The sequence below is a fragment of the Rutilus rutilus genome, assembly GCF_951802725.1.
Source record: "Rutilus rutilus genome assembly, chromosome: 5".
Taxonomy (NCBI): Eukaryota; Metazoa; Chordata; class Actinopteri; order Cypriniformes; family Leuciscidae; genus Rutilus; species Rutilus rutilus.
In genome coordinates this window covers 11100006-11108082 of record NC_140213.1, presented here as the reverse complement: position 1 = coordinate 11108082, position 8077 = coordinate 11100006, and the positions used below count along the sequence as shown (strand labels likewise).

The 8077-nt window shown below is 39.3% G+C and overlaps 1 long non-coding RNA gene across 4 annotated transcripts; it reads left to right on the top strand.

Moving 5' to 3' along the window:
• The first annotated feature begins 4509 nt into the window (after positions 1-4509).
• Positions 4510-7742, top strand: LOC311290998. 4 transcript variants are annotated; one of them, XR_014627498.1, is made up of 8 exons: positions 4650-5162; positions 5252-5312; positions 6018-6136; positions 6261-6558; positions 6661-6721; positions 6887-6980; positions 7071-7189; positions 7297-7734. It is a non-coding gene; the product is annotated as an uncharacterized lncRNA (long non-coding RNA). The 4 variants fall into 4 exon arrangements; XR_014627497.1 differs by having other exon boundaries at positions 4510-5162; positions 5252-6136; positions 7297-7742; XR_014627499.1 differs by having other exon boundaries at positions 4650-5312; positions 7297-7733.
• The last annotated feature ends 335 nt before the right edge of the window (positions 7743-8077 follow it).

Sequence of the window (8077 nt, the reverse complement as noted above, 5' to 3'; positions counted from 1 at the left end):
AAATAAAGAACAATAAACTCTAAAACTGTTACTACTTGTAAAGAACCTTTAAAGAACCATCTTTTTTTTTTTTGGAGTACTTATTTTGAATAAGGAACTTTTTCACGACTGCTAAAAAGTATGAATGTGTGTAGTATGCATAGACAGTATAAGAAATGGACACATTTGACCCATAGAGTTCAACAGAGAAAAGTGAAGTCAATTAGAAGCGCTCACTTCCTGATGGCTGAGCGTACTGCGCAGACGCAAACTGAGCTTGACGACGTAGATGTGACGTGAGCAACCTGTCTGACAGTTGTAAGTCTTCTAGTAGCTGTGCCAAGAGAAATCTGAATCATTCCCTTCCGAATCTTGCAGAGATGGAGAGCTTGAGTAGGAGCTGTCCATGAGCTAGGAGCAGGAGCAACTTTATGACTCTCTACGGGCTTCTCCCTTGACTTTATCGGACTTTATGCCTCCACGTCCCCCCGATTGCCTGCGAGCTTCTCCTTCTGTCTGTACGGTAATTTCTCTACTGTGCGACAGAGAGTCGCTTGGTTATGACGCAATCATTAGCCTATTTTTACAAAAACGGCTTCTACGGGGCCATAACGTAAGAAATAAGGTAATGGAGTTATTCGCTGTCAAAGTGACGACAAAATGAATGGGAGTCAATGGAATGCTAACAGCAGGTGATGGCTTGCTAGCCAATAGCTACCCCCATTGAAGGTACGCTTTCCGGGTGCTTGATTACCCCCTTGGTAGTATGAAAGTAATCTGGATGTACTACATTCACCATGTTGTCATTATCGTGAGACCTACCAGCGTCAGTTGCTTCACTTCACTACCATTCATAAATCCTCTCCTGTGGCCTCATGGGACAGTAAAGTGTCCATCGTATGCACACTTCAGAATCTCTCTGGAAGTAGTTGGTCATCCGGGTACTTTTTGCCTACTATTTTATGAGTAGGTGAATTCGACATAATTCTTTTTGTCACATACTGTTTTTCGCCTACTATAGGGAAGCCCAAGACCACGAAAGATAGAGAAACATAAAGTCTCGCATAGGGATGGGGCCGATCCGATCCAGTATCAGTATCGGGACCGATACCTGCGTAATTCACTGCGTATCGTATTTTCCCGATACAACCTGCAGAGATATCCGATATCCATGAGTCATGTCTGCGCTTTAACATTGTCTGCTGAAATGACTCCAAAAGTGATTCCCGCCGGCTAGTCTGCTAGCTGGCTGCAAACTGCGGAATGGATTTACTGAACGGAGGCGAGGCTCAATGAGACACAGAGTTATGAGACACACCCCCGCTCAGGAAATCCATTCCGCAGTTTGCGGGCGGCTAGCCAACATGTCCGTTGTGTGGAAATACTTCACACTGGAAACACAGCAGAGCAAGACAGCAAAATGCAATGTTTACAAAGCCGTAATTCAGAGCTCGTAGAAGCTTCTTCGCGTCGTACAACACAACGAACGCAATCAAACATTTAAAAAAGCACCACGTTACTGTGCGGTCACACCAAACGCGAATAGCGCGTCAAATTAGCGTCTACCGCGTCTAGTTGGACGCTTGAATATTTTGAATCCATTCGCGCGTCCAGAGCGAAATTGACGCGCGTAAAAAGCAAAAGTTTGAAGCGAAATTGACGCGCATCTGAGGCAAAATCCGCTTGTCTGTTTGCAAGATGCTGATGTTGATCGAGCATTCATTGAGAGAGTTACTGCATCGGAGCAAGGATCACCCTTCAGATAGTGTGTGTGTAAGATGTTTACATGTTTGCACTTTTCTTATATTTCAAGACTCAAGTATTTGACATTTTGGGAATGTAATAAATATTGACATGACAATCAATTTGAAACCCTTACAGTTGCATATTTGTTTTCAGAATGGGAGTTTTCCTGTTTTTCTGACTTCCTTTTCTGACCTTATACTTACCTCAAATTGCCTTTTGGGACATACATGCATACATACGTACATATCATACTTGCCTGTTGAGAGAAGTTTATTTCAGCATCATATAAAATAAACAATAATGATAATAATAATATTAAAGCAAATTGGCTCTGGTATCGGAATAGTATCGGTATCGGCCGATATCCAAATTCAGGTATCGGGATCGGATCGGAAGTGAAAAAACGTGGATCGGTGCATCCCTAGTCTCGCATTTAGCCTGTAGCCTTCTTAATTCATGAATTTTCTCCCTTTTTAAAAAATTAGAAAAAAATAAATAAAATATAATATTCCTCAAACTTTAGACAGCATGGTTCTTTGCACAAATTTAATATTATACATATAGTTTGATTTTAGACAATTATTTTAATTGAATCACTAGAAAATATCAAAATATTGAATCACGACCAAATCAGGGTTGTATTCAGACCCCAAAACTGTCAAATATACACTAGCTAGTCAGGGTATCATCATATACATGTTGACAGGAATGAAGATGAAACTTTGAGGTGCAGTGTGTACAAACAGTGTGTAGATGTAGTTGTACCTTTGTTTAACAACATGCCAGTTGTTCAGTTGATAAAACTCCATTTCAGTAGACAAAAACTTGTGAGTTTTGAAAATAAGTGATCTAGGACCTGTACATAGTGCATGCCATCGTAAAGACTGTAAGTCTGTCCGTCACAGTGATTATGTTAGTTATGTTATGTTTCATTGTGTTTTTTCCCTGTTTTCCTATGACCCAGTTTTCCCAGTCTGTCTAATCATATTGGGCCCTTTCATTCACCTGGCGCAATGCAGCGCCAAGCGCGACACAAGTGTTTTTTGTTAGTTTCAGCCCAACACAGTTATCATTTTCACGTCCTGCGCCACGTTGTTTAAATAGAAAATGCATTTGCTCCCATTTGTGCGCCCATGGTCTGAAAACGAGGTGTGTTCAGGCGCATTGTTGGCGTGTTGCTATTTTGAGGCAACTGAAATAGGCTGCACCATTGACTTTAGACCAGGTTTCTGTTGGTCAATGGCACAGTATATTTCAGTTGCCTCAAAATAGCAAGGTAATAGCATTTTTTTTTTTTAATCAAAACACTCAGAAACAGGCAGAAAACTCAGAAAACAACCACTTTACATAGATGAGAAAGAACATAGAACTGAATAAAACAGGGAGTACTTGACTACACTGCATGAAAAGTGGGATTTTCGACAGTTACCGGCGCTGTAGATTGTCGTGGAAGTTCAGGTTTACGACTGCAAACGGCAATTTACAGGCAACACTGCAAACTGTCGGAAATTGTCGGAAATTGACGTGGGACTTGCTTGCCCCGTGACCCCCCTCCCTCTAATGCTTTAACATGTAAATGAGACTGCTGTGAGCTTTACAAATGCAAATGAGGGTAGCAGGGGGAGTTTTATCCCAGCTAGGTGACTCAAAGGTATTAACTTAATTCTAAAAAAAAATACAATATTTATTTATAACGCAAAATTAAAAACAGCCAAGGCTGACCAAAGTGCTGTACAGGGCAATAGATAAAATGCAGGGCAGAAACAGGACAATTAAAAAAAAAAACAATAGTTGTGTCAAGGGGTATTAAAAGTTTTCAAGGATGTTTTGAAGATGGAAATTGAGGGAGCTAGTCTGATATAGAGGGGTAGACTGTTCCAAAGTTTTGGGCCTGCAGTCGCAAAAGTGCAGTCGCCTCGATCTGGGCACGATGAGAAGACAGTGATCACTGGATCTCAAAGTACGAGATGGAGTGTACGGGCAGAGGAGATTGGTCAGATATTGGGGGGGCCGGTTTGTTAAGAGCTTTATACACAAATAGTAAAATTTTAAATTCAATCCTGAATGTGACAGGTAGCCAGTGGAGTTTGAATAAAATAGGGGTGATCGACTCATATTTGCGTGTCCCGGTGAGAAGTCTAGCCGCTGCGTTTTGAACTAGCTGTAGACGAGAGAGAAAGGCCTGAGATAGCCCAAAATAAAGTGAGTTACAATAGTCTAAGGCCATCCTTAAAAATATTCTTGTTTGCCGTAACACGACCGACCCTGTCAGTTTAGTAGCCTATACCGACCCAATTATTTATTTTTTCCCCCTTTTAGTCCGACCGACTTGCCGGCTGAAACTTGTGTTAAGACCGACAGCTTTTTTGTAACTCTTCAAACAACTAATATAAATGCAATAAAATAATATTAGTTATTAAGTATTGTGAATATAAATTCCGTAGGCCTGCATACAAACATAAGCTATAGCAGTGTGATTTTTATTTCAAAATAAGAGATTTTTGTTTAACAGTAACACCAGTGACACAACTCCAGGGGACAACTACTTTCATTATAAATTTTATAATATGTATTCTGCATTTTTTTTATATATATCATTTACATAATATATTTGATAGTTATGTATACATTATTGTATTTTAAATGGTGTAAAAATCTGTTATTGACCTCAAAATAAAGCATTTTCCCTCTGTACATGACTGTGGGGACGAGCACTTCTGTGGTGCTTGAAATTCTATATAGGCCTAATTCATAAAAATCAAATATTGCCACTTTGATGGCTCAAGAGGGTGTAATTGTTCAAATAACATATTGTTTTATTTTAAAATGTAAAGAAATTGTAACCCTAAAGTGTTTTTTAAGTGTAATATTTCTGTAAAGGCTAGGGACAGAAAAATGGACATTTTCATAGAATGATCCCCCTCTTACATTTTAGCTTAAATGGATATATTTAATGAAAGTAGCTAGATTAGTTACTATGTGTCATTAGCAATAGCCAATGTTATGTAAAAAAGACACAAAACCATTTATTTCAACAATTAATTTCAATCAGGCTTTGCCACAAAGGTAAAATGTGCATTCCATGCAAACAGCATCACAATCTCTTAGAGCCCAACCACTGTGCATAATACAACACGAACAGAAGATTGTATTTGACTCATGCTGCATACACATACGCAATGACAAGAATTATGCCTACTGTACATATAGAGTTACAACTACGATTAGAGTTGTTTACATAAAATGTACCTCGTTTCTATTTTGCATTAAAAATGTTTGTGGCCCCTTTAAGAAATCCCTCTCTTCTCGCGATACTATTCACTTGTGCTGGACGCGTGCGCGCGACCAGAGAACGGCAGCCATTTTTCATTGTTCAGGAGAGCTCCATGACGGTGCGTGCATCGATCGGATTCTGTGTTATACGTTCTTCTTTCTTGGTAAATATTACTCCAATATCTTTAATATGCACAAATAAGTTGTGAAGCGAAGTTAAAAGAACATTTGATGTGTACATTTTTGTTTATAGATTTATTTGGAGCGCATGTGTGACGAGTGAACCTCGTGGTGATCGGACGGTAAAGGATTGGGTATGTACGTTTTATGGTTTATGGGGGAAATTACTGATGGCATGTTTATTTGATAAATCTGTTAATGAGTTGAATCTATATTCTGTGATTATACAGTATAACTTTATGGTTAAATGCATATTTCTGGTTCCGCGTGGCATGATTAAACGTGGGTTGTGGCTTTGTTTTTTTTTCTGCTTTTATTTCTCTTGTAACTTAGGCCTAAGTTACCTCAGCCACTGCCGTATTCCAGTTTGTGTTATCGTATTTAATTGTAGCCTAACATATTTTGGTTTGGAGAAATCAATTTAAATCTGACCAGTTGCAGTGTATTACACTGCATTTCAGTTTGAATTGAGTTAAGTATTCTGTGGATTTGGGCATTGATCCACTGGTTAAGCTTTTTGTGACATTTGATTGTCATCTTCAAATTTACTGTAAACTGTTTCTACAATTTCTTTTTTTTTTTTTTCTTGTGAAATCTCTTCGAACAAGGCAAACTTTTTTCTTGCTTCCATTGACCGCTGTCACTTATTTTAAACAGCAGTCAGAATAAAAACCCAATTTCAAAAAGCATAGTTTGCTTCCGGTGTGTATTTCTGCAATTTCACCCGGTTGCATTTTTTCTCCTTTGTTTAATTTTACTGTGACTTATGTTGTTCTTATTAATTTTACTGTGACTTATGTTGTTCTTATTAATATCACTCTCAATTAATTGTTTTCCAGCTGCCTTTAAGACATATTACACGACGGTGCGCAGGAGCTTCAGGTACAAACAACCAGATCTTGCATTGCAGGCGGAAGCTGTGGTGAATTCAGCTCGGAGTCGAGCGAGAAGAAAGACGGTAAGATTTATTAGATTAGATTTGTTTTTGGTCAATGTGACTATTTTTCAGGTGCATTAATAGATGTGTGTTGTCCATACGCAGTGCATTGCGCAGTATTGATTGTCTTTATTGGTTTTAACAGCTGCTAAAAGCGAGACAGAGTGTGCTAGCTGAGGATGAGGTGGGCCTTCGGAAGTGTGCTTCCATAGACCTGATGTCTGATGAGGAAGACGGCATCGTCGGCGGGGTGTCTGGATGGATTGTGCGACTTCCGTCCTTTCGCAGCCAGGAGCTCACCGAGCTCTGTACTACGCTGCAGTCGAGATTAGAGGCGACTCCAAAGTACAGGGCAACGCACCACAGACGTCTGCAAAATGGACCGAATTCAGACAGAATGCCGCTAGTTACCTGCAGCTGTATTTTGTCAGGCCTTGTGAAATGTAAGAATATTCTGTTTTTCATGATTTCATCATAAAGCAAGAGGTCATGGGATTGATGGCTATTATTTGTTTAATAATTGTAAATAATCCTGTAATTTACAGGAAGCAGTATGCCATCTTCACAACTCTGAGACAAATTGTGGGCGCTACGAACTGGATCAAGGTAAAAAAAAAAAAAAAAAAATCTTACATTCTTTTATTTTTTTACTTTCATAAAAACTTACAAACATTTTAAAGGTAAGATTCAAAGAATATGCTTTCATTCTCTTGTATAAGAAAATAGATCCGTTATAGTTTACGATCTTAATCATACATTTTGTTTCCATAGAGTAACCTCGCCTCATAACGAGGGCGTAACCTCACATTTACTCAGAGCTATGTCTGCAAGTCCACATTTTCATGACGCTGATCATGACGACATTGTAAGTAACTTTTACTATTTTCTCCTTGTTTCATTTTACTGTGACTTGCGTTGTTTTTATTCATATCACTCTCATTTAATTGTTTTCCAGCTGCCTGTAAGACATACTACGAGACAGTACGCAGGAGCTTCAGGTACAAACAACCAGATCTGGCATTGCAGGCCGAAGCTGTGAAGAGTTCAGCTCGGAGTCGAGCGAGAAGAAAGAGGGTAAGATTTTTAGTCAATGTGACTATTTTTCACGTGCATTAATAGATGTTTTGTGTCCATACACAGTGCATCACAGTACTGATTGTCTGTATTGGTTGTTTTTACAGCTGCTAGAAGCGAGACGGTGTGCTAGGTGAGGATGACGTGGGCATTTGGAAGTGCGCCACCATAGATCTGATGTCCGATGAAGTTCAACCACCAGCCAGGAGCTCAAAGAGCTCTGTGCTACGCTGCAGTCGAGATTAGAGGAGACTCCTAAATACAGGGCAACGCACCACAGACGTTTTCAAAGTGGATCGAATTCAGAGAGAACGCCGCTAGTCACCTCCTACAGCTCCGAAGATGAAAACAGACACTGAGCTTCCAATTTGTTGTGTGTGCAGATGATCTATGCTTTGTACATAGGTGTATATTGTTTTGTGTTTGTGCTAATAAAGCTCTTTCTTTGAATAAACAGCATGTCCCTGGCAAATTTTCCATTCCTTTATAAATTCATGTCCTTGATGGTAATAATAGTGTAGTCCATAGGTTAACAATGACATGAATATACCACAGAATAGCATATTATGAATATAAAAAAAAATATTTATATATTATTATTTATATGAATATTATAATTTTTTGAATTTTTAATGAGCGAGGGTGACCAATAGTAACAGATCTGCCAACCAATCACGAGTGATTTTTCTTGTTTAAACCACGTGGGTTCAACCAATAGTGAGTGAGGAAATTCAAGCCTTTCTCTGGCGGGAGCTGCTATTCATATGGTAATTAGAGCCATTCACACCTCCGGCGCGAGCGCTCTGCATACGTCATGGTTCGTTTCCGGCAATATTCGGCACAGACGAACGCGACGTTCACAGGCTGTAAATTGTCGTTAACTGCCGA